Source organism: Accipiter gentilis, chromosome Z (assembly GCF_929443795.1).
Source record: "Accipiter gentilis chromosome Z, bAccGen1.1, whole genome shotgun sequence".
NCBI lineage: Eukaryota > Metazoa > Chordata > Aves > Accipitriformes > Accipitridae > Astur > Astur gentilis.
Genome location: NC_064919.1, coordinates 66,117,505 through 66,145,077, shown reverse-complemented (window position 1 = coordinate 66,145,077; position 27,573 = coordinate 66,117,505).

Below are 27,573 nucleotides of genomic sequence, written 5' to 3'. Positions count from 1 at the left end.
CACTCACGGGCTGTGGGAGACATCCAGTGGCTTTTAGCAATTACATCTACAGCTGTGATTCAGCGCTTGATGGCCTGTGAAACCACTTCTCGCACTCACTCTCTCTCTGTACCGAAATACTCCATCTTTCCAGTCTTGCAACGTTTTCTGTGCTATGTAAATGCACCCTGTGAGTAAAGTGATGACAGTATTTTCCCTGTGTGCCCACCCTGCTTACAGGAGGGAACTGTGGGGTGGCTGAGAGCGGCACGGTGAGGAAGAAGGTGCAGCCATGGGAGAGCTTGCACAACGGTCGCCTTGAGCTCTGAACCTCACAAGGTTTATAGTTATTTTTCTTGGCTGTGACATGCAAAGGTGCAACTGTTTTGGCTTTGTACGAGAGGGAGGAAGAGGGAAGGACCTTGCTGTAGGAGGCCTTAACCACAATTCACACCGCTGTTGAGGCTAGTAGGTCAGTCAGGGGCTGAGTTCATTCACTTTGCAAGCAAAACCTGAAGCTCAGAGTGCCTTGAGACACACAGACCAGTACAAAATGGCTGGCCTTGGCCCAAACCGTGGCTGCAAAGGGTGGCACGTTTCCTTCCCATTTTTTTTCCCCTTGGGTGGGAGTACCTAGGCGAGGAAGGCTCGCACTGCCAGCTGCAGCAGGCGCTCATTCAGTGATTTGATTTTCTGCGTGGTGTGCCCCGCACTTGCAGTGGGATAAGTCACAATTTCCACTGCAAGTTATTAAATAATAAAAGGTGCAACATGATGCCCGGGCACTCGAGCAGATGCAGCACCAAGGCTGTGCCTCTCCCTGTGCCCCACGGATATCTGCTGCAGCGGGAGCTCTGGCAGGGAAAAATGAGCAGCAATAAAAGCCAGGCACTTGTCATGTGTGAGGCAAGCCAGTGATTTTGTCACTGAAACAGCAGTTCTGGCTTTAGCCATCAATTAATTAAAAGGGGGAGGAAATGGCACAACAGGACTGTAGCACCAAAGCAGAAAATGAGTAAGTGTTACGCTTCAGCTGAACACATGTAATTGCTTCCTACACTTCCTCCTCCCTCCATCTTCGTCCTCCTCTTCCCTCTCTCCTCCCAGCTCAGAAGCAAGGCTGGGAAGGCGGGGAGCATGAGCCCTCCTCCCGTTTGTACAGGTAACAGCAAACAATGAGGTGTCTGGATGGGTTTTTCCACACCTCTAGCAAAGGGTTCACAGTGGTTTGACTCACCTAAGAGCTGGTGTCCGTAGTTAACCAGGCTGCTCCCTGCAGGCGAAGGTATGGGACTGGCAGCAGAAGGGAAAAAGGGCTGCTCTTCCTCTTCTCCTGCACTGAGCAGTGTGGTGACAAACTGGACAGTCCCCACTGATGTGAATGGCATTCATTATTTTTAAAAACTGGAGCTGAATTTCTTACATGCACACACAGAAGCTTGCTGGCTCTGGTGCTGTCCTGAAACACCCAGCACATTTTCAGCTCATACCAGTCCTGGAAAATGTACGTGAATAAAACAGTAAGGCCGATATTTGCACACTTTGGTGTCAGTGACAGGGAGAAAAAGCAAAATCAGGAAATACATACAGTTCAAAGTGAGATTTGCTAGCATATGGATATTAGACTATCAAGGATGGCCGCAACCACTGATCACAAACTTGTTTTTAAAGAATGTTAAACCGTGCTTTCCAGGCCTGACTGCTAGCGAGCAAGATCTCTCGTCTCACATACAGATCCCATAGGTAAAAGATTCCTACTGCCTTTCCTGAAAACCTGATATCAGCCATAATTAAAGATGGAGTCTGAGCCTACGTGGACCTTGAGTCTGATTGAACATGGCAGCTCCTCATCTGGCAATGCCAGATCTCCCAGGTCTGTGGAGGCAGAGCAGATGAAATAGAAAAACGCAGATGAAAATATCAGAGTAGCCTTCAGGCAGCGAGGTAGGAATATTGGCAACTAATGAAAATATCAGAGCAGCCTTTAGGCAGCGATGTGGGGATAGACACCGGTAACTAGAAGTGGTAGCCAGAAGTGTCCTGACCGCAGTGAGAATGGACATAGCCAACAGCTGAGGGTTTCCAGCCTCAGCGCATCAATCCGGTGCTCCACAAGCCTGCACCATAGGGAATAACCCCTCCAGCACACTGAAGGTCTCCACAGCTGCCATGGTGGTGGATGGCAGCTGTCAATGGTAGAAAACTTTGACACTGGAGCGGTTTAACTGCAAAGCCAGGCAGCTTGTAGGAGATTCACACTCCATTTGGCCTAAATGGGAATGGTCCCCTTTGCTCCTGCACTGTGGGATGGCCTGAACGGAGCAGGGAAGCTGTGGCATTGCTGTAAAGGCAGCTCCAATTGACGCCTATTGCTCTCACTCCCCTCCCTGCAGGAGCTGGGAGTTTCTTTTGTGCAGCACTTTGCTACCGAATGTGGAGAGATCAAATTCCGTGTAAATCTGTTCCATCATTCTGGGTTCATTTTTTCAGCCCCTTTTTTGGTACCAAACACATGAGGTAATCCAATTACCTGTGAATAAATTTGTGGTATCCAGAGCTATTTTGATACTGATGTGCCTCTGTTCCTTCCTGCAAAACATGTCAAAGCAATTTATCTACACATTTGAATAAGTCATCTATGCAATCACTCTCCTTCGGGGACAAATTTAATTTCTTCCGCAGAAGGTTTGCTATTGCTATACAGACATGCGTAAGTCACAGCTAATTGCATAGCTATGCCTGAACTTTTCTTTTTAAAGCTAGAGAAGTCATCAGAAAATATCCCTTGATTCCCTAACTAAAACCAAAATTTGGTAAACACAGGTATTAAAATTAAACTATTAAAGAAGATTTCTTCAAAAAGTTCATATCTTTAAAGAGGGATATTTCTCCTACAAGTTGTCTTTTCCCTGCCTTTGCACAGCTGAAGGGCTCTCATTAGGACTACCTTTGTGGAAGTCACATTAAGCAGAGCTCCGACCCTTCCCTCTTGTCTCAGCAAAGCTTTGCTCAGGGGAGCAAGCAGAACAAGCACATTATTCTGCAGAGAAATGTGGAGGCTGTCTCAGTGCAAGAATAGGAATTAAAACAGCAGTTTCAAATACCGCATGCTGCCTCCACTGAAGGGAAGGAAGGGTGCCGGGTTCCTGACCTTGCTAAACAAGTTCACAGTCACAACCCTGCTGTAGGCTGACAGCAGGTAAAATGTGATGTCAGCAGGTCTTAAAAAGACTAACTGGAGGACCTTAATGGGATGTGGACTAGGGCAAGGGGTGATGAGAAATGGCTTCCCCCGCTGCTCCCTGAAGAATGATGTGTCCCCAGGGGAATCTGGAAAGAGGTGGGTCTCAAAGTTTTTCTGGCAGCTGGACAGCAAGGGTCAGACCTGCGAAGAAACATGGCCTCTAAAGCGAAAGGAGGAATTAATGATTGTAGTTCCTGAACAGCTAAGTTTGATTATTAACTGTAATAATTACTGCACTACACCTGTTTTTTCCAGTCTCGTTGTGGCCTCACTTCCCTAATTGAGGGGCTGATCTTGCAATCATTGCTCAGGCTTAGCACTTACTGCCACAATCCCTGTTCCTTCCCAGCCATTCAGTTGTCCCCAAGCACAGTTTCCTGCCAGGCACCATATCTGGCTTGAGCAGGCAACATCTCTGATAACCAACATCAGCACCCGTCTAGGGTTGCTGAGAGCTGGGGTACCCTCTGGGATGGGCCATGAGAGACCAGGGCTGGGCTGGATCGGGGAAACATGGCAGTATCGTCTGGTCACAAGCAGATGTGTCAAGACAGGACTCTCTGCGGTGTAAGTCACTTAGATGTCTTCCTAATGCTGAGATAGGCATGCACAGGCAGCTCTTCTGTGTTTCCTTCTCTGCCTGGGACAGGTATAAAAATCTCTTCTTGTCATACCACTAGGGAGACGGGTTTAGGGATATGATGCAGGACCCACTGCTCTGGCTCCCCATTGTGAGACCATCCCCTTGTTACACCTGAGAGCAGTCTTTTGACTTAGGATTTATTGGGCTGCCCCACAAACTGCCTGCCCAGTATTCCAGACCCACGGCCATAAATCATTTCAGCTGGTACCCAGTGTTCTGCTATGTTCATTTCACATGGGGAATATCCCAAAGGAAACACCCCTGCATATCCCTGTAGCTTCCGTCCTTTTGGTGCATCGACAATAATCAGTTTCCTGAAGTTGCATTGACAGTCTGCTAGACAGACTGCATCTGCTCCATGCAGTGACTGAAAGCATGAATTTCATACCCAGATGTCTCTTCAATGCCTTTTCTAGCAGCACCCCTTGTCATATAAAGTGCCTTGTTTAAGCCAGCGTACGCTGCAGTGAATGGAGCGTGAGCCAGAGCTCTGTGGAGGACACCAGTGTGACGTCTGGAGTGGCTCTCCAGACACAGGAGCAAGATGACAGGGATGGTCTTCAGGTCCCTGGAGTGGGAAAAGTCAAGGTACCAACTCATGTGCTTTCCTTTCTAAGTACAAGTATTTTCTCAGAGCCATGCTGGAAGATCACAGACCTTGTAAATGCAGGAAGTGCCAAAAGTATTCAATGTTGTCCTTGGATAAAAGGCTGGGCAAACTGATGTTACAGAAAGGGCTCAGTCTCAGTTAGATTCTTAATATGGGGTTTGGGGTAAAGAGACCCTGCCACCAGTTCTTAATGTTGTTTACCTTTATACAGACACCTCATTACTCCAAACAATATCCTCTGATGCAGAGGCAGGAGTAAGCCACTTCCAGCAGGCTCCCTGAAGAGCACAGAAATCACCCCAGCTTTTCCTCAGATGTGTGACAGAATTGGGTTCCCACAAGCTCCCTCCAGCCAGTGGCTGCACATCTTGCCCTTACTGCCGTGGCACCCTGCCTTGTTCCAGACCCCATGGCTGCTGGCTGTTACATATGACATCAGTCACCGCAGCTCACTTCTGTCCATCAGCATCTGCTTGAGTCACATACCTATACAGTGTTTCTTGTACATGTGATGGGGTTCAGAGACATTAAGCCGCTGCTCTGGAAGCTGCTCTTTCCACACCCAGAGGAAAAATGAGGGGAGGAAGAAAAGAGCAAAGCCCACAGCCATTGGCAGCTGTTGGCAGAATTCAACCCTCTATGTTCATTGTAGTATGGGGATAGGGATCAATATGGGCCTCACTTTCTCACTTCATTAATCTGCATACCCAAGAGACCAAAATGAGGGACTGACCCCCGCAAGGTGCATTCCTTCTCCTGCCTCCCTGCCTTCCTTTGCGCTAAATTGATGCTACTCCAGTGTATAGCCCTGCGTTCACCTGCAGTTCAAGGACACTGTAATGATATCAATGCGTCCAGAGGAGGGCAACAAAGCTGGGGAAAGGGCTGGAAGGCATGTCCTGTGAGGAGCAGCTGAGGACTTTGGGCTTGTCTAGTTTGGAGACAAGGAGGCTGAGGGGGGACCTCATTGCTCCCTGCAGCTTCCCGAGGAGGGCAAGTGGAGAGGGAGGTGCTGAGCTCTTCTCCCTGATACCCAGCCACAGGACACATGGGAATGGTTCAAAGCTGCGCCAGGGGAGGTTCAGACTGGACATGAGGAAGCATTTCTTTATCGAGAGGGTGGTCAAACACTGGAACAGTCTTCCTGGAGAGGTGGTCGATGCCCCATGCCTGTCAGTGTTTAAGAGGCATTTGGTCAATGCCCTTAACAACATACTTTAGCTTTTGGCCAGCCCTGAATGGGTCAGGCAGTTGGACTAGATGACCATTGTAGCTCCCTTCCAGCTGAAATAGCCTAGTCTGGTCTAGTCTAGTCTACATTATAGAAGCACTGAAAAAAGACTGACCCAAAAAATTTAATTTTGAAAATGCATGGAGTTCCTATTTAAGGCTCCAATGATTGTCTAAAAACAACAACAACAAAAAAAAATTAAAAACCTATCTACTCTAAACAAGAGCCAGTTCTCCACAGTTAGAGATGAGCCAAAATCAGAGAGTGCTATACAGATCCTGCCAAACCTGGTGCATACAAAATTAGATCAATTATCTGTTCTTTAGCTTGCATAATCCAAACCCAACTGGGAGAGTCTCTTTTAACCTGATTCTCCCCACTCATGCATGAGAAGAAACCTGAGATATTCTGCCCGATGATCCTAAAGGTTTAGCAGCACAGCTAACACCACCTGACAAACTGCAGCCTACGTTATTAAGTCAAAATCCAAACAACTGGGATAAAAATTAAAATCTTAGTTCCCCAGCCCATTTTGACTCAAAAACATTGTATTAATACAAAAAGCCCATGAAAAGTTTCCACCTCAGTGTTTTTTATGGCTTCGTAGATCCTTCTGTACCTGCTGTTTTCTCTCATTAAGTACAGAAGAACATGCTTTTCCATGCTGAATCATAGGATACATTTCCAGCAAACAGTTTCCACATTATTACAGCCCACAAGAACAGTGTGGGAACTTTATGAACAGGAGCAGCTAACTGAGATTAAACTGATGGTTTGGGATTTCTTTTTTAAACCATCTACTAATTTTTTGGATGATTGTGCTCTGAAATAATCACTTAATCATATGGAATAGAAGTCAAGCTCTAGAAAACAAATTATTTATAATGAATATTAAGTTAAATAATCTGGGCAGTCAACCTAATGAATTGTTTGGACAAAAGTAGGTACTAACCATCAGGGAACAACAAATGTTACCACTTAAATGTTGAGGGTTGCTGCAGATGCAGTTTTAGGCATTTTATTGCTTTTATAAACTGATGAACAGTATTTACAGGATTGACATTCCCCAAACCCCACCACCACTGTCATCCACTGCTCGGAGCTGGAATAGTGAAAAAAAAAATCTAGAAACAATTTACATCTAAGGCTCAAAAACAATTAAAATGCGTGTAAAGTATGATGCTACAGGAATTAATCACTCCAACAGATGGCTGGTAGCTTGTTAATAAGACTGAAGCAGACATTTGTCTTTTTTTGGAATCCCATACCTTGAAGACAACAGGAGTGCCAAGGGAGCTCCAAAAAAGGGATTGCTTCAGCAAAGGGATCTGTCTATAAACTAATGATTAAAATGATCTGGAACACCAGAGACAAACCATTTGGGGTAATTCCAATTCAATTTTTCACCGTTCCTTATTCTCTGCCCTGCTATGGCCTCCACTCTAAACAGCATCAGCCAAAGGAGTATTTGGATGTGGACCTTGACTTCACAGGTTGGCTCACAGTTGGGATAACAGCTACACTAACAGCCATAGCAACGTTGCACTGAGAGATTTGCAGAGCAAACTCTTGTTTGCAGAGGCAGTTCTTGGATCCCAGGAAGCAGAACTTCAGCTGGCTCTCAGCAAAACGTTTCAAAGTTGACCTTTTTTTTTAAAGACCCTTGAAGATGAACTTCCTTTAAATATACCTCTGGGGCTGAAAGAACAAGGTGCTGGAGGCCTAGAGAAATGTTCACTCTGTTACGCACACATGCACACACACGCATATTGCATACAGTGATTTGGTTAAGTCTGATTATTGTATTAAGCATATTTTCACAGTCACTCCAGGCCCTCAAGCCATCCTGTGCCTTGTCAAGGGGTACAGGACGCGTCCTGCACAAGGGAGCACAGGTGAAAGCCTTAAGCCAGTGTCCTCGTTTCGACTGGGATAATTTTCTTCCTAGTAGCTGGTATAGTGCTGTGGTTTGGATTTGGGATGAGAATAATGTCGATAACACACTGATGTTTTAGTTGTTGCTGAGCAGTATTTATACTAAGTCAAGGGCTTTTCAGGTTCTCATGCTGCCCTGCCAGTGAGGAGGCTGGGGGTGCAAGAGAAGTTGGGAGCGGACACAGCCAGGACAGCTGACCCAAACGGGCCAAAGGGATATTCCATACCATGTGACACCATGCTCAGTATATAAACTGGGGAAGCTGGTCAGGGGACACCATGGCTTGGGGATTGGCTGGGCACCAGTCAGCAGACGGTGAGCAATTGTATTGTGCATTACACATATATTCTATTATTATTATTGTTATTGTTAGTATTATTATTACTTATTATTATCATCCCTTCCTTTTCTGTCCTATTAAACTGTCTTTATCTCAACCTACAAGTTTTAATTTTTTCTTGATTCTCTCCCTATCCCACTGGGTGGGGGAAGGTGAGCAAGCAGCTGTGTGCTGCTTAGTTGCCAGCTGGGCCTAAATCACAACAGCCAGTAAAGTCTGAGCTACCTCCAGAAGCAACATAAACCCATCACCGCAGCAGGACAGAGATAATTAGTAAATTAGCATATTGATGCCTCTGTACTGCTTCTAGGATCTTATCTAGTATCTTAACTGATCATGGTCCTGTCCTCTGTAATTTCGTATGGGATACTACAGGTTTCTATTCTCTCTGATTGGAGGCGGTGTGGCTGCGCATTCCAGTTTCAGGCTCCGGTGCAGAGTGGTTGTGCATCCCAGCTTTCTGCTCTGCACAAGGGTCTCAATTTTAACAAACACATTAACTTCCAAATTTAAAAACTCAGAACTTTACTGATGCTGTGAAATAAGTAAACCAAGACCGTTGGTCTAAATTAAAGATTGTGAGCAAAGCAGGACAGAACAAAATTCATAACATACCACAAATAAATTAATAAAGAATGAACTTCTCAAATCCCATCTTGCAAGATAGTGCTTCTGTCTTCTTAAATGACAGCTAACAGATAAATAGCACTGTGACAGTCTCTCTCACACCACGATGGATGGGTGAGCATCCATTTAGTCAGCACTCCCAAAGGAACCTCTCAGAAAATACAGATTTTATAGGCATTTAGGCCATATTCAGAAAGACCAAACAATGATGTACCATTTGCAGTACTGTGCCACTGAGGGCAGGCTCCCACAGGCTCTGACCCCTGTCAATGGCTGTCAGTGGAGAGCGGTAGGCTGACTCGGGTCGTGCAGCCGAGGAGAAGGAGAGCTGCAGACCTGGCCTGATGGGACACTGGGGGTCTTGGCAAATTGCAAACAGTGTTGGGACTATCAGAGGCACTCTAGGCAGACAGTGAAAGATCCAGTTCTGTCTACTTACCCCACAGAGAAGCTGGAATGAGTTAAAAAGAAATAGGATGGAGGCATATTTAAGTGCTAGAAAGAAATTTCTACATAAATTACTAGTCTGGGCTGATAAATAACTCACCACTTTTCATCTTTTTCCTCTTTCCCATGCCAAGACACAATGGTGAGACATGGTACAGGAGATGCTAAAACCCTTTTTGGAGACTTCCTTGATGCATAAGATACTTAAGCCTGCTTTTAAAATCATAAAATGAGTTCCTAAAAAAAAACTAAAGGGCAAGATAATCCATTAGGGTTGTTTCCTATTGCATAAAAAACATTACTTCCCACTCAGAAAATGCTTCAAAATCTTATTATTTTGTATAATATACGTCTTCCCCTCTTCCTCCAGTCTGTATCAAATACTGGAAGAGGATTCTCTGCTTGCATGGATTTTATCTTAACAAATTGCCTAATCTTTTCAAGAAAATATGTTTTTCTATATAACTTTTGAGCACAGCCCCTTAATTAACAGCAAGAATGCTTGTGGACTGAAAACAAACCCAGTTAGTGAGTCCTGGAATTACATTCAGAGCCAATTGGCATTAGCATTCCTGAACTGAAGTCAATAGCTGGTTCTTGAATTATGTGCAGTGCCACGTGTATCAGGAAGTCAAACATGGAATAAAAAGCCTGGGATAGTGCATTATCCGGGGCCACACTCTGCACATAGCGGGGTGCGCCTCACCTCTGTGGCATGGTACCTCTCCTTCCTCTCCTTTTCCTCCCACAGGGCCAGGGAGGAGATCACAGGGACAGTGGCCTGAGGATGAGGACACACATATTTTCACAACCTTGCGAATGTCCTTTCAAGAATCAGTGGTGGGGGTAGTAATCCTTCAACTAACCCCTCAAAAATAGCCACAAGCCTTGGAAAAAAAAAATACTGTGGGGCTCATTTCAGTTTCTGCATTTTTAGGGTCACTTACATCTCTATGCCAAGTGTTGAAGGTTAAGTATCAAATGTGCTTCTTTAAGATTTTTTAAATGAACACTGAGCTTTTCACCTGCTCTTAAGACGCAGTTTCAGGAAAACTTTCAGACATCCCATGACAAGTGATGAACTTCAGACCAGTTGACATTGCTGCTATCACCAGCACTACTTCCAAGTCCAGCTTTGCCAGCCCGTCCCTGAGCCAGGAGCAGGGTCGGGAGCAAGAAGCTGCATAGCCACAGACTGTACTGAGCACATCATCCTCAGATCTTCCATGAGACTCCCTGCCATCTATCCTGATCTTCTCACTGGAGACCCAGGGGACTTGCTGATGCTCTCCTGGCTGTCCAAAATCAACTGGCCTAAGAAACTCAAGGCTATAGCCTTCATTAGGTCTATAGATTTTGCCTTGGGAAGGTATGATCTCCGCCATCAAATGTAACTGAAATGATCCATGTGTTTCTGTTGAAAGGATTCTCTCTCTTTCTCTCTGTACATACAGAGAGAACAAGAGTGGCAATGGGTCCGTGCTTCAGAGTTTCTGTTCTGAATGACAGTATGATGTGGTAATGAGAGGGCTCAAAACCTCCTGAAGGAAATAAAACGCAGTGTAAAAAAATACAAATCAAGCCCATCTGCAAAGATCTCACTCCCACAGACCCCATACAAGCAAATTTTCTGCTGGAGGCAGTCAGGTGTGTAGCTGTGTTCTTCACAAGGTGACAGTGGGGACTCCCACTCCAGTGGCTGGGAAGGGTTCACCTGGCACCTCCTGGGGTCATCGTCTTTGTCTTGGAGAAGACAGATGGCCAGGTGCCTCCTTACTTGTCTTCCACTTCCCCATTATCTCTTCCAGCCTTTCAGGACTAATATGCACTTCTAAATATGAATGCCTCCCTCCTGCTCCAGGTCATCTGTATCTCTGCACTTTCTCTATTCTCTTTCTAAAGAGCAAGTTTCTTCCTCACAAAATAGCAATTATTATTCTTTGTTCCAGAAACAATTATATGTTTGTTTCTTTCAAGTAGTTATTAAAACCTCAGATTACTTTCACACCATTTATTTAGCAAGATTTAACACAGCCCTTCCTGGAGAGGGTAAAATCATCTTCGGTTGCTTTTACGAGCTACTCTTCTAGAAAAACTCTGGCCAACTCATTGCAGATACTGGTATTTCCTCTTTCTTTTGTCCTCTGTGCTCCACCTCCATGTTCCTAAGCACCAACCTTTACATTTTTCCCTTCTCTTCAAAAGGGCAAGATACTGAATTCACTGCTGACGTAAGTAGGTGCAGCTCTAATTAAGTCAATGGGGTTACACCTGCCTATGTCAGCAGTGAATTTGGCTCGACATCCCTACTGAGCAAAATGTCACATTACCTTTGCTAAGCAGGACATTTCAAATAAAACATTAGCAGAAACAATTAACTTTAAGCCATTAATCACACTGAAGATACTTTCAACCTCCTAAGGATTGAAGTCAATCCCCAGTAAATGTCTTTGGCTTAATAGATTGTGATGCTTTGGTATGAAATATATTATTGAATGACATTGAATTAAGCAACATCATATTGTATTTCTATATATAAATTATATTTTAGCACACATGTGACAACTTTTAACTATAATACTTAAGAAACTATTAGCAATGGAGGAGCTCATACAGAACATTCCATTATATAATACCTATGAATTTTGCAAATGTATTATGTATAGCTCTAATACTACACTCAGATACAACACACTTCTGTATTTCATTAGCATCCCATTTTACATCAACAAAGACGGAAGATTTATAAATAGCAGCATTCTCTAATTCATTCCCTTTGGCACAAAACAGTCGGTAACATATCTGGATGACTGAGAGGTAAGAATGCAGTCTTGCTCCCAACGCTTTCATTACAGCTACAGAGGGAAAGGGGTCAAGATATTTTCTGAGGAATTTGAAAGCACAAGTTCTGCTCCTTTCTAGACTTCTCTGAACAGTGCATGGCACCTCACAACCAGGTGCATGTGGGCTAGCAACTCCACTATTGCGCTCTTGGGTGACCTTCTGCTTTACAGTGTTCATAAAACCCAGGTGGGGTGCATGAGCTCCTGCTTCGGAAAAAGGATAAAATTACCAGATTCTTGTAGGTCAAAGCCTGCTGTAGGCAGCCAGAAGGAAAGCTGGAGATAGAGATGGATGTTGAATCCTGTCCCTCTCCAGGGCTGTCGTGTTCTCTGCCTTGCATGGAGTGATTCTCCCATTCAGGATTTGCAGCCCTATACATGCCCTAGGAGTTAAGTACCTTAATCCTTTTTTCTAAAGTCCAAGGAAGTGACAATCATTTTATCTATCAGAAAGCCAGAGTAGAAGGACTGGAGGCATGAACCCTGTCTTCCAGTTCCTCTCTGGATGCTCCACAGGAGAGAGAACTGAAGTTCCTACATCCACCCAGCAGGACATTTGTTCTCCCACCCTTCTCACAGGTCCATGGGCTAAACACCACATTTTAAAGTCATCTCTTCCTTTCCTATTGAATATTTAGTTAGAATATGCAAACTGCAGCAGCCACAGCAGGAGATGTGAAGAGAAAAACATTTTCTTTGCTCCAGACTGCTCCCCAGTGTGCTGGTCACATCTTTTTCAGGAGCAGGAGAGAAAACCCAACTCACAGAGGAAGGAACTGGATAAAGGTCACTCGCCACTTAGGTGACCGCTGCAACTAAGAATCTCAGTATTTTAATCACGGTGTCCTCTTGAAGGTAAGCACAGCTCCCCAGCTGCATATACGTAGCCTTGCCAGACAACACAAACATTTGCACATTGCCTGATGTGGATAAAGTTGAATCAAGGGGAATAAAGTTCTGCAGGAGCAGAATATTAATAAAAGACTTCCAAAAAATACAGGGTAACAGTTATATTTGGCCATCAGGTGAAAAAATATTGACCCAAACTTGGAGCATATGATCGACAACCTTGAATCTCTGCCTCATCCATTTTTAATCATCATTTTCCCAAGGAGAGAAGACCCTGGCTGCCTTGAGGTTCTTTCCCATGTACACAGAGGCCCAAGGAGAAAGGAGATTTGTACATACCAGGTAGCAGGACAGGCAGGAGAACTGTCTGACTAACTTCTGTACTGCAGGATACAAATATTTTTGCCCCCTGAAAAGATACCTGAGTATGATATCTGCAAAATTTAATACTGGCCTAAATTTTACCACCCCTTAACCATAACCTGAGTCCTGTTCTATATCAAATCACATGAAGCCAATGGCAGGGATATCATCAAAACCTAAATCCTGCAGCACTATAGTATAAAATATATTTTGCAGCAAGTTTTCCTACTCAAGGAGCAACGGTCTCTGCTGGTGCTTGCACTGACAGTTCACACACTGAAGTGAACCAAGTATGAGTGCAGGTGGGTGATTTAATCTCGCAGTACACCTTCTAATGAAGCAACACACTACGCAGCTGTCCTGCTAGAAATCTAGGGCTATTACACTTTTCAATAGCTGTATGTGTTCTGCTGGGGCATACCCAAATTTGTTTTGTTTTGTTTTAATAGTTATTTCTGACATGTTACTTATCAGATATCATGCTCACTCAGAGAACAGATTACATAGTCTCTGTTAGAAGTACTGCTGGGGAGTGAAAAACTCTAAATCCTTAGCAATACTCTGAGCTGGACCCTAAAGGTTTTCAAAGCCAAAACACTCATGAGGAATTCAAAGAAAGTTTTGCTGGTATGAAGGATTTGGGACCAGACACAGAAGCTGTCTCCTAAGTTCAGGGCTAGTGTGCTCCACCTCGGCTCCTCTGTCCCTAAGGTGGCTGGGAAAAGCACCCCAGGACACCCCATGGCAGCATCATTGCCTGGGTGCCCAGACAAGAAGGGGTGCAGAGGGGGGAAACGAGTGCGTGTTATCAGTTCGATCCCAATATGCACTCATGACCACGGGGCCATGGCCTGGGAAACACTCCAAGATGCCATGGTTTCTGTGCAGCCTGACAGCACAGCTCTGCCCAGTTAAATCAATGAACATTTTGCAATTGATTTCTGGGATAGCTGCTGTAGGCCATATGGTTTCATCCATCAATTGCTTTAGTACTCACCTCATTTTAAGCACAATAGCAGCTTGATTGAAGTCAATAATACAGTTCAGATACTTAAAACTAGTTATGTTCTTAAGTATTTTGATGAATTGAGGCCTTAATGAACATTGTTAATGAAGGTGTGATCCTCTGAGATTTAGAACATCCTCAAATCTCACACTTCATTGCACAGGCACTTTAATTCAGCAGAAGTCCTTGTAGCCATCAGGAGAAGTCACCTCCCCCTTTCCCAGAAGCTGGTCCTCACCATACCCCTGGTGCTGAGCTCTGCAATCACTTGGCTGTGTGGTGTGCCTGTCCATCGTTGCCAGTTTGGACCAGTTCCCTGCACACCATGCAAGCTACTGGGGGTGGAGATAGAGGTGGTAGGTGGTACCACCTCTTCTGGCAGCAGCACAGACATGTGCCAGATTGAAGGAACCATATAACCATAGCACAGCCAAATAAAGGAAAAACTAGTTTGTTAAACCATTGGAGTGATTATCTGATAATTAAGTATCCAAAGCATATATTCTTCACCAGGGAAAACTTGGAGACTTCATCATTCACATAAACTACCATGAGTGTGTTCAGACCAAACCTTATCTGCAAACAGCAGCACATACAATTAAGAAAGAAACATAATGTTTAATATGGGTACCACCTAGTGGCAAAGGGCTGGGATTTCCATGTGCTATTTTTGATGGAAATAATATGTATGTTCTGGAAAGAAGATCCTGTTAACTAGGTGCCCAAATATTTTGGATTTCTCTGGACTTCATGTTTAAAACCATTAGCCTGTTTCAAGCTGCATGCCTAAAACCCACACTCATGTTAAGAAAAGTTTCCAAAAATATTCTAATGGTTCTGGAGACTCTGGGTACAATGCTGATGAAAGGCTTTTACAGTGGGGAAGCAAATTAGATAGCAAATGTGGCACATTCAGAGAGGGACACACACACACAAGGTAATTCAATGAGGCATGTACAACAAGCCCAGTGGTTTCAAGGTCAATGCCACTGCACACTTGTGATTCACCAGAGGCATAGTTCTGGATGCCCAGCAGCTCAGATACAATGGTCTGAAAATAAGGGAGAAAACACAGCTATGGTTTTCAGATGGATCAGGGAAACCAATGGTATAATAAGACAAACCTTGTTTTCTGGCTGATCCATCTGGTGTCCTTTGAACTGAAGGGTGAAAGTCATGGTCTTTTGGGGCCTTTGCAATAAAATGCAAAGGGACTTTCAAGTGGAAAGTACACAAAGGAAAAAGCCTCTGGATGAAAATGCCTCCAGACATGGCAAGTTGTTACTTAGCCAAGTAAAGGCACAGTGGGATCATGACTGAAAGGAAAAGTAATGCCATCATATTGCAGGCATTTTAATTGAAAATTGTTAGATATTAATTTTTATAAGCAGTACAATAAACTTTTCAAATATCAGAGGCATAAAAATGATGCTTAACTGTCACAAAACGAGTCAGTCACTTTATTCTGAGCAGGTAGCCCTATGCCCACATTTTGGCACACTTGCAGCAGTGTCAGTTAACCAGCAAAGGGCCCACAGCTGGACAAAGTGATGTAGCAGCAAACTCTGATTTGCATTTGGAAATGGACAGAAGCACACCAGTTGTCTCTAGCCAGGATGAGGAAACCTGCAGGCAGACCAGGTGGTGGGGATCCCGTGGCTCTGCTCAGCACCAGTTTCTCACCTCAGGTAAATCAGCAAACAGTTCATCCTAAGACCAGGCATGAAGTCCTGACCATGGTGAAATCAATACCAAAACCTCTGTTACCTACATTTGTGCCACTATTTCACCTGGTGCCTCCAGTGTTTCATGCCACTCCAGAATAGGGTTCTGGATCAATAAGTTTATTAATCTCATAAAACAGATTACAAAGAGAGACTGCTCGAAGGGACAACAGTGTGCATTGTGTGGGCATTATTTTATGTCTATGTCATCTTTTCAAACCTATTGTTGATTATCATGTGAATACTGCATGAACTTCAGCTTTGGAAAACTTCTAATAATTGTGACTCATGAAGCTGTCAACTAATACTATACCTATTCACTTTTTACAGACCTACACATCAATAGATTGGAAATACCCTGGAAAATGAAGAAATGGAGAAGAACAAGGAAAGAAAATAGAGAGCTTTGCAACAGCCCTCTGCCATGGGGAGGTCTATCAGCAATAATGGCAGTCTGTCTCTGGGGATGGAAAGGCCCTTGGACAGCTACAGGTGATGGTGTAGCACCCTGTGCCAGAGTGTCAGTGCAAAGAACCCTTGCACTGAAGAGAACAGAAAGGTAAGAAATTTAGCTCCAGATGTAGGAAAGATCCACAGTGTTTCACCTTAGATTAACAAGAGTGAAGCTCTCTACTGAGAGCCCGTCTGAAAGTGATCTGTCATTTAATGATCTTCCTAAGAGAAGCAGGCCCGTTAGTGACATATAAACTGTGCAGAGCAAGAATACAGTGTATTTTCTTCTGTAACACTGAATTTCAGATCTACCTAAGTGTTAGACAGTAAATAAAAGCTCTTTGAAAAATAAGCTCCTCTGAATGCTTCACCTAGTGAAGGGGATGAGAGAAGTCCAACCATCAGATCAGCTTGCCCACAGGCAGCTGCAGACTACCTTGTGATCCCCACACGCCCTCTTAGAAATTAAGCTCTCAGACAGAAAGAAAGGGTGAAAAGAACAGGGGCACACATAAGAAGCATTAGTAACATTTTTGGTTGGGAGAGTATATACTGTTGACAAAAAAATCCAATCCCATTCTCATTTCTTAGGAATAATGACTGGACAAAATTAAACACTTCTTGCAGGAATAAAGAGTGTGTCTTCATTAGCCAGGTAACAAGAAAACTTGACTCTTGTCTGAGTCTCAGAATGACTGAAATCTGACAAATTTCATAAAATTCAGTGGGTAAGGCTGCCTTGCAACCAGATGATAGAAGACATTTCTGAATTGGTTTTGTGCAGGTGCAATTTCCTAAATTTGGGCACTATGTGAAGATTTCTGCTTTACAGGTGGAACCCCTTCTCACTCAGCCCTGATGCAAGTAGCATCTGCCTCCAGCCAAGGGGCAGTGGATTGAGTTTACTGTGGTAAAGGCCATGGTTAGCACTTGTTCAAGCCCATCAAAGTGATCCCATTGCAGGCTTCCATGGCACATGTACATTCCTCCACACCATGAAATAAACTGCATCCGGTTCTCTGCCCTTTTCTACCTGCCCACTTAGTTGTCTCCTTTTTCTGCTATTAAAAATACGGTGACCTTAGACCAGATGGCATACAGGACCTTAATATCTCTTAGACAACACCCACCCCAAGTATCTCACTTATGTAAATGGGGACAACCAACGTATTTGTTAATCTGAAACAATACATTTTGAGCAGAAAACAGCCATGCAGAGTGCGGAGTTTTTTAGAAAAAATAATACATGAGTGTACTTTAGTGGAGCTGCACTGCAACTGTCAGTAATAATGGGAAATAGCCAGATTGATAGGTGTGACTTCTGAACCTCCCACTCCAAGAATAGAAGAAAGGATCACAGGGACCCCACAACTTATGTCATATTCCTGTCTTGGGAAAAATGTTCTTCCAGCAGAAAGGGACTCTCCATTTTGTCTAGACAAGCACCCTGAGGTGGCTGGACCATAAACTGTCATCTTCCTCCCAGTCACCTCCAGTCCAAACAAGCTCAGACACATCTCTCAAATCAAATGTCAGTACTGTCACTTCATAATTTGGCCCTGTCAGTTCAGCAACACATATCCTTCCAAATACAATTGAATGTTTTATAAAGCTTTGCTCTACTCAGTTTTACATATGTACATTTATTTTGCTTATAACTGATAGCTTGCTAATACTCGTGTATTGCTTGGAGAGCATTCCAGCCAGTTAGATTTTCACCCAAACATGTGAATTGAAACCTCAGGCAAAATAAGAACTGTCTCTCATACCTTTTACAGATTAACAAATAGTTCTTGCCCTGCTAATGCCATTCTTAATTGGACTACACTGTGAGGAGCAATTAAGACTAAATGGCCACTTGCTGAGAGCTGGTGAAAGAGAAACTGCCGCTTGAGGCGTTCACATTCTCCAAATAAAGTGCAGTTCCCTTACTTTGGTGTTAAAGAAAGAAGCTTAATTTTTTAATGGCTTAGTATATTAAAAAGGAATGATTCAATTCACAGCAGGGACATCTGTTTTGGGAGGGATTATATTTTCTTTTTTTTTTTTTTTTTTTTTCTGAAATGACTTTGTAGATTTAAAGAGTCCTGACTGACAGCAGTGGAGGTGGGACTCTCCGGTGCCAGAGAAGCACTGACAGCTACAGCCACAATAGCCTTGCTGCACTGCCTCACCTGTAGCTTGCAGAAGCCATCCCAGGGCTAGAAAGAGATTTTCCCTTTTAGTCCATTCACTGCCAGTCTGTCAGATAAATACTGGGTGCATGATTTAGCAGTGCAAATGAAATCTAGGTAACAATTCTCATATCTTTTTAAATAATCCTGAAGGGCCTGTCAGCCCATGAAATGTCCTCCCTCTTCAGATATAGCCCACTGTAAGCCATACCTGCTGCCCCTTGTCTACAGTGATTAAAAAAAATGCCACCTGTAGTGAATTGCAACCATCTTGAGGAGGATAATAGGTCCTTATTTGAAAGGAAAGGTTACACTCACCCCACTGACTGGTAACAGAGGAAGGAATTTGCTGCAGTTATAGCAAATTATATATTCTAGAGCGGTTAAACCTCAGGAGGACCACTGTCCCTCACAGATGGCAATCTGCTGCCTTTCACTCATGCTAAAGTTGGGATCCTGACAGAGTTTCCCAAACAGTTTTACCTTCTAACCTCACCGCCACCCTGCCAGTGTGCATCTTCCCAAAGTTGATGCTAAGCTGGATCTCACCCAGCTACCCACATCCCTTGGGTGCTGCTGAAAAACCAACACCTGGTCACCTTGCCTGGTTTGGCCACTGCAGGCCACAGCAGGGCCATCAGCTGTGGATGTCTCAGCCCTGCCTGAAACGGATTTTCTCACCAGGAGTTTTCTGCAGTCCTCTCCAACTGGGAACAAATCCCCTTGTGGGAGCCAGGCTCAGAGCAAACTGGCTGGACGAAGTAAAAGGAAGAGTGAGAAAGGCAGCTGTGGTCTCAGCTCCTTGGTCTAACCCCAGCCAGAAAATAAACTCCAGAAGATATCAAGTTTTCTGGGACGGAAGCCTATATTTATAATGGTGGATAAAGAGTGTTCAGCCAAGATATCAGCTGCAACCTCTATGTACGTTTTTGAACTCTGAATTACAAGACTCCCCCACTGGCTGCAACAGAAGGACCTCTGCTAGGTTTTCTAGGAAAGCCAATGTTCTTCCAACACATCCTTACTGAAATTAGGTCCCTGCAACTCCCAGTGTTCATAACACTTCCATATAGACTTTAAAAGCCTGAATGCCTAAGGATTTGTCTAAACTAGTTTTATATCACACACCAGGAATTTTTAGCGTGAGTTTGTCTTTGTCTGAAACATTTGGAAATAGGCAACATATCAGTTCACTATGTTATCTGTATGCACATTTACATCCTTTTTACTTTCTATGCCCATTCTGTCCCTCCACAGAGACCAAGATCTGAACACCCTTTATCCATCATTGCAGGGAGTATCAGTATCATTAGCACCATTTCATCCCAGTGTACCATCTATCTAGTGACTTAATCTGATGAGACGACACTAGCCAACATTAGTATTTCATTTTTCCATTCCCCAAAAGATATTTCTGTTCAATTTAGCTACTACTTGACAAAAATATTGCTGAACACCTGCAAGAGATAAAACAACCTTAATCCAATTTCTTTTCACAGATGCTAAGGGCCTTGTTCTTCTGCCAGTCATGCAGCTTATAGCTCAGACTTCTGCACAATTTAAATGAGAAACAAGTTTGACTTCATTGTGGGAATGGTATAAACAAATGTAGTCTGTCCTTCACCAAATTTGTATGCCTTGGGGAGGTCAGTGCTTACCTGAGAGCTAGAGGGAGCGCAAGTGTCTCGAAGCAGCCAGGTACAAATTAGTAGCAATGGTGAAAGGAGCTGCTTCACTGTCCATTCCTCTGAAAGACTTGTGCATCTGAGGCAAGTCAAGGCAAAATAGAAGGAACCAAAAAGACAGCCACTTCTGACGGTAAATGGTCAACACTGGGAGCTAGACTCCAAACCAGACTGTAATCTGCTGCTCTGACTCACAGCCTAGATGCAGCTAATTGGCATAGCTCCTTAATTAGCACAGAGCTGCCATCTCCACAGATGGGGGCAGGATGTGCAACATCCCAGTGAGGAGCACAGCACATGTCTTTGGGGAACCTTCTCCTCCCATAACGATGCCCTGGCTGAGAAGGTTGCTCTTGGCTAAAGAGCAACAGTGGAGACCAAATGGGGGAAACTATGAAGTGGACCTTCCTTAACATGCAGATGGTCACACAGCTGAGCAGCCGACGTGCTTCTCTCCAGGCTGTATCCTAAGGAGGCTTTCCCTGGAGGGCCGAGAACAGGAAAGCCAGCGTGCAAGTGGTTGCTTAGACTTACTACCCCCTTAATACAAATGAAAGAGGCAGGTGCTTCTCTCAACATGTTCATATACATTCTCCATTTGCATTCAGCAGTGCAAACCTTGCATGCTCTGGGATGGGTCAGTATTTTCACCTCCGACCCACAGAGTTTCTCGCCACTTCAGTATTGCCATACGCAAACAGTTGCTCTGATCGCAGATCAAGCACATTTGACTAAAGATTTTTACTAAAGCCATTCATCAAGTAGCAAGCAACCTCTCCTAAGAATAACATAACATGATATAGGTAAGGCAGCAATTGTTTCCTAGCTACCAAAAGGAGCCTTAAGCAGACAAATCAGCAATTTTTCTTTTTTGATTTCTTAGGCTGAGGAGAAATTTCCTGAAAATAATCCCTCCTTTGTTTGCAGAATACTTCTGAGGTTACATTTGCAGAAGCAGTTATGTATCTCAATATGTTCTGTTGTCCAAAGGGATCCATCCAAAGTGTCTTCCACCACCCTCCCTTTTCACGCTCACTACTCAGTCTGCAGCTACTGAAGCAAAAGGGTCTCCTGACACTTACAGCGATGGGCAAGGATGCAGAACAGCAATGTTCCCAGTGTGACAGGGCCTCAGTGAGAGCTCAGTCATGCTGCAGGAAAGCCAGTGGTATAACTCTAGTCTAGTTAGGTTATCCCAGGCATCTCTTCCTCTTAGGAACAAGACACACAGACACACAGGCACATGCATAACACCTATCTTGCAGGCCAAACTCTGTTCTCTGTTACCAGTATCAAATGCAGTAACTCCAGTTAGGCCAGCCTTCACCATTTAATTACAGCACTCTGCTTGGTTATTCTGGATTGATGTTGCTACATGAAAATAGAACTTGGCCCTTAATGTATTGTATATTTTTATACGGAGGATAACAGATGTCAAAAACGCAAATTTATTTGCTGAAAAGAGAGCTGCACTCTCCTTGATGATTCTAGGAAGACCCTAAGAAATCTTCAGGTTAAGATAAAGTTTAAAATGAGATGAGACTTTCTCCCCCCTTCTCCCAGGAAGAGCCACTACATACAATTACAATCTCATGACCGTGTTAGAACCAAATAGTTTCCAGTATTTGCAAGTTCTATGCGTCATCAGTGTAAGAAGATTTTATATATCAAATGCCAGTCTTTGTAGCTTGTCCTGGCATTTCTAAGATGATATGTAGAGTTATGCTTCACCAACCTTTATGCAGAAGAGCTAATGCTGCTAAGTTAACAATATGGCTCTAAGTTTTTCATTAATTTTCCAATGCACCTTGCTGTAGTGGGCAATGGAGATATGAAGTTAAAAATTTGCACGGAAAGGAGAAGCCTGTTAGGAAGTTAGCAATTAATGACATAGAGCAACACAGCTAGCACCAAGTTTTTAGGGATGTCTGCAAATATATATATGCACAGACAGATCCCAATGGATTGAGCTGATGGCTGGTTTTTTTTAACTTTGGAAGATTCTTGGCTGAAAAAACGCCTCTCTCTCTCCCCCTGCGGTCCTATACACACATACACCTCCCAGGCCTTATGTGCATCATCCTATTTATGCCATTGAGGCTACCCAAGTGCATAGGGATGGAAGGGCGTTTGTGTGAGGATCTGTGCAAACGTGACCCAAGCAAGCAGGCTCAGTTTTATTTCTAATTCCTCCTATTCATAGCCTGGAAGGGTAGATAGTGATAAAAAGGACCTGCAGCTGCACGAGGAGATGCATGAGAAAATTCAGCGGGAGTTTTCCATGATTGGAACAGCTTGGGATGCATTCCCTTATCCTGAAGGGTTCAGGTGACTCTGACCAGGTCCTGGGAAGGGAAAACAAGGCTCAGGCGCATAGGAAGTGCCTGGCTAGTGATGGGGTCCTTCATATCCAGCGCCAGGTCGGGCTGTTCCAGCATTTCCCCAGTACCCACTTGCTAGCTGGGAAGCAGTGTTCAGATGTGTTTTTTCATAGCCTCTTGAAATGTTCACTGTGCTCCCACACCCTAGACCATATGGTACTTATTAAGCTGTTTTTGTAATAAATATACAAAGTCTGAGTTATGTCAGTCAAACAGCCATGTGTCTCAATTTTGACATCAGCAGAATTACCTGGCATAAAACCAGCATGATGCAAGAATAATATCTTTTTTTACTGGCATATTGTTGAGGATTGTGCAGATTGTTTCAGCCTGATGATAATAAGATGGCAAAACTACAGACATGATTCCTTGCCTGTCTGAGAACAGTAAAAAATGTACATTGTCTAGGGAAAAGATTAACTATTTCACATAGATTAAAATAGAAGAATCTCATTGGGGTCCATTACATCTTCCTTGTTAATGTTTTATATTTTTTATTCTGCATTTTAAAAAATTTGACATCCCAGGGTGGGCTAACTCTACAAATGTCACTTCCCGGGTGGGCTTGTCCTTATGCAATTAGAAATAAAGCACAGAACATCCAGAACAGATGGGAGTGCTGCACAGAACAAAATCTCCTTCTTTACTCTCATTTTTTCCCACCCAAATTCTGTTTCTTACAGAAGATATTTAAAGTATGGAATCAAATTAGAGTTAATCAGCCAGAGCATTTTGTAATTAATAAGAAGGTCACATCCCATGTGGAATGGTGGAATTTTGCAATCCATCACTGAGCCTGTGGCTTTTTCATCAGTTTATGTGGGTCAAACGTTGTTTTCTAGGTGAGCAGGGTAAGTGAGGAATAAATCCATTCAAACCCACAAAGTTACTCCATATTTATGTACTATGGAAATAGATGCAGAGCCTTTGTTCTGAGCAGCAGATGCAGAGTCAAGACAAGTCCAGCACCATGACAGCCCGTTACAGAGCATTGTGGAGGGGCTTGACCCTGCTTCTCAGGCTGGGTCCCCTCTAAATACTCCCGCTGGCATCACTGCATCATTATGGCGTCATTACTCCTGCTGGCCTCCTGCTTTGCAGCAGCAGCAGCAGAAGGTGAGGACATGGCAACCCCCTTTGCTAAAACAAAGACCCTCTAAAGGCCTCAGAAGAAGCAAGAAGAAAAGAGGAGCTTCTCTTGCTGCAGATTTCCCAAGCAAGTGGTACTGAGAGTCTCACTTCCCTCCCAGCATCTGCAGCGAATTATATCTCATTTGCTTGCTCTCTCAGAAGTTCCTCCTGCAACCCTGTTTTCTTTTTAGCTCTCCTGAGTGGGTATGAAGAGTGGTATGTCTGCTGGTGGTGATGAAAAACAACATCACTGCTGGCTCCCCTAAAGTGGAGCCCTGCCAATTTTGATCACTGTTACAGAGACTAACCTGTCTCAGCTGTCCACAGAAATCTGAAGTCTTCCTTGGGGTTTTAGCCCTGCTATTGACAATCACTCCAAAGATGCTGAGCCCTTGAAGTTTTCTCAGACACAATTCTTGACCTGACAAGCAACCCTGGAGTTTAACCTCAATCTTGGAGATCCAAATGCTGCATACTCACTCTCAAATACTTCCAAGGGACTTTCAGATGCACCAATCACATACCCCATGGCTTTTGTAAAGGAACTATGAAGAAGTTCAGATGATGGGAGTGAAAAATATTTGAGAAGGGATTGAAAAGCCTTTGAGAAATATCAAGGCAGAACCTGTCCAGGAAATCTCCAGACTATTGAGCATTGAATTGGCATGCACTTTGTTTATCTTTTTACCTTGTGTTGTCCAGACCACCCTTTTCTGGATGTATACAGAATAAAACTGCCCCACCACATTGCAGTAATTTTCTTCTGGTGGTTTGTTGGGTTTTGACTAGTTTCTAAGCAGAAGCAGATCAGTGGAGCTATTTTGCAATGTTTATTTTAAAACATTCTGTTCTTTTATGTAAAACAGTTGGGAATTACAGTAAATTGGCATTACTTAAATGCTATCTTCACACTTCTCCCAAGGCTGGTAAGTCTAAAATATTCTACCTGAGTTGTTTCATGACATAGCTGTGGTAATTGCCTGAGCATGAAGATATACTTTTTTGGGGGGGGGGGGGGGGCAGGTATGATATTGTAAATGATTCTTTAGCTTATGGGGGAGCAAAAAGAACCTGTTTGGTAAATAACTCTTTTTATACCTATCTTTCAGATAAATAAACTGAAAAATAAACCAATACACAAATGAATTCAGTGATGACAGAATTATTGATCAGTTAATCCATGGTGTGAATGAGACCAGAGCTGCAAATGGCTTTGTCCCTCTTTTATTTCAAAGTCATTTGCTTATTCACAGAACAACTTTCTCTAAAAGACTCTCTGATTTCTAATAACAAGCTAGCATATGTTCTATTACTTTAAAGCAAACAAGAAGGAGAAAAAAAAGCCCTATCGTCACATCAGTTTATATTTAAAATGCAACATGTTATACATAAATACGTACAGAGCCAACAAAGCAGCTGCATTTTATGCAAGAGAGATGAAGGAAGTTATTAGAGAACTGTTGTTCTGATGTACTGAATTTCTCAGTATCTTTAGAGTACTTTTCAAATGGATAGATATATTTTCTTTAATTACTGAAATACTGTATGAATTTATTTAGTGCCCATTATTTTCATTAATTTTCTTAATGAATTTAATGGGAACTCTGACAAATTTCAGATACTCATTTTAAAATACTTCCAGAATATCTTTGCTTTTTAAAAACAACAGGATCTTTAAATCAAACTTATTTTCTCTCCTGATGTGTTACGCAGATTTTTGGCGTGTTTACCACCTGGCCACTGTGAAGAGCCCCCTGAGTCTCACGGCTGTGCCTGGAATCCTGATGCAGCAGGAAAAAGCTGCATAACTGGCAGTTGTATTTGTTTCTGCAAAGCCCTTGCCTGAATACAGATCTAATTATTTGGAGTAAAATACACTATAGCACTCCCTAAGTTCTAGGGTCATTTTCCTAAGCGTAATTCTATGGCTTTCATACTGGGATTGCTGCCGCTTCTGGTGTTCTAATAATGTAGCAGTGAACCTGTGTACGGCTATGCTTGTTTGCTGCAAGAGACAACACAGCTCTTTCCCACAATCACTGCCATTTTGTGGCTGTAAAACGAAATGGCCTACATCAAGCTCCTAGCAGGCAAGTCTCATATAAACCACCAGCAATGCAGACATGGATCTTCTTCATCCGTTTCAGAAAGGCCAGAGGAACCAAGTAACATCATGCTTCTCCTCCAAGTGGGACCCTCCTGCATGGACACCCCCACTTCCCTTTGGCATCACCATCACCAAGCAAAAAGTCAGGAAGTGAAAGGGAGGTTTAAACCGAGTGCAGGAGAGGTTTCAATACAAAACTGAATGCTTAGGGTTCCCCTGGTTTAGAAGCATAAAACTGGAGATAAATAGGGGTATTAAAGCATGTCAGTGTTAACTTCAGGGAAAACACAGCTGAGCCAGCGTGAAATCTAGAGACGGAGAAGTCCTGCTCTGTATCTGGATTCTTTAGTGCCTGCGGTGAGGTGACTTGTATCAAACTAGTGTGGGGGAGACCTCAGGCCCCTGAGGAATGCTGAGCTTTGTCTCCTGTTCCAATGCACAGAGTTTTGGTATTTACCAATGCAGAAATTGTTCATGTGTAATACTAATGCAGGAAAAGGCAAAATATGGAAAAAATTATGTCTAGATTAAGGGCAGAGCTTTCCTTTTGAGAGAAAAAAAAAAAAAAAAAAAAAAAAAAAGCAAGCCTTAGAAACAAATATCTTTATTGTTGTGCACATATGGGTCACAGACCTATGACCTGTTTTATACAGGACAGGTGATAACTTTCCACTCTACCCATTCAGGACCAGCTTTGCTGAAGACTACAGGCATTAATTATAGCTGCTTTTTACGGCACCAACACATAGCTGAGTTTTTGCAGCAGGTTGTGACTGCACCAGAGGCAGCTCCCATGAGGAAGCAATTCAGCTCGGGAGAACCCCACTGCAGTTCCCGTGCAGGCATAGAGCATCCAGGCAGAGCCCGTCAGTTACTTTCACATGCAAACAAAGTTTCCACAGAAATTTTATTCAAAAAGCACTCTATGGCAGAACTGAGGAGACTGTAAATATAATGATAATTATCCAACTACAAACAGAAACTCTTAAAGAAGAATCCAGTGTGGTAGCTTTTTTAGTTTAAAAGCATTTTCCAGTTACTTAAATTTTGTGCTAGTATGATTCCAGAAAAATTACACAAATTAGAGTAATTTTTCCAAGCTGTGCTTCCTAAAAAGGTGAAGTAATTACACAAGCATCTAAGGTAAATTTCTCCTCTACAAAGCCTGAAAACATGTATAGGACATGGGTCTTCTCCAGTGGGCAGAGAAATGAAAGAGGGTGAAGTGAAGAAATCTCTTGGATAAATTAGGGGAACAGGGAGAGGGGCAATACAGGGAGGAGAGGCAGAGACCAGAAGGTGAAAACACAGAAAAGTGGGAAGGACCCAAAGAAGGAAGGGGCAAAGAGAAGCAAGAGGTAAGGCATGTCTTCCTCCATCACTCCATCTTTAAAAATTCTGGAGAATATACTTCCTTGAAGAGAGTGTGAGCTTAACCTGGGAGATCAAACACTCTTGTATCGGGACATGTCTAGATTTGCAGGAAGAAGTGAATACCTGGTGCTCCCTTCCCCTGAAATCTCTGCACCTCATATATTCAAGCTGTCTCAGATTGTCCATATTTGTGGTGCCCACAGAGGATAAATGAGCTCTTTCTAAACAGACTACCTGGCTGGTGTGTCACATCATGCAGGATATGATGCTGTTAATATTTATAAACCTTCTGCTATACAGAATATCCCCAACTCCTTTATGACAGGAATCATTTATAAACTGGAGAAGGGGAAGGGGTACAAAAGGAAATGCTCAGGCAGCGCTCTTGACTTTCAGTTAACAGGATTAATGTCACTGAAGAAAACA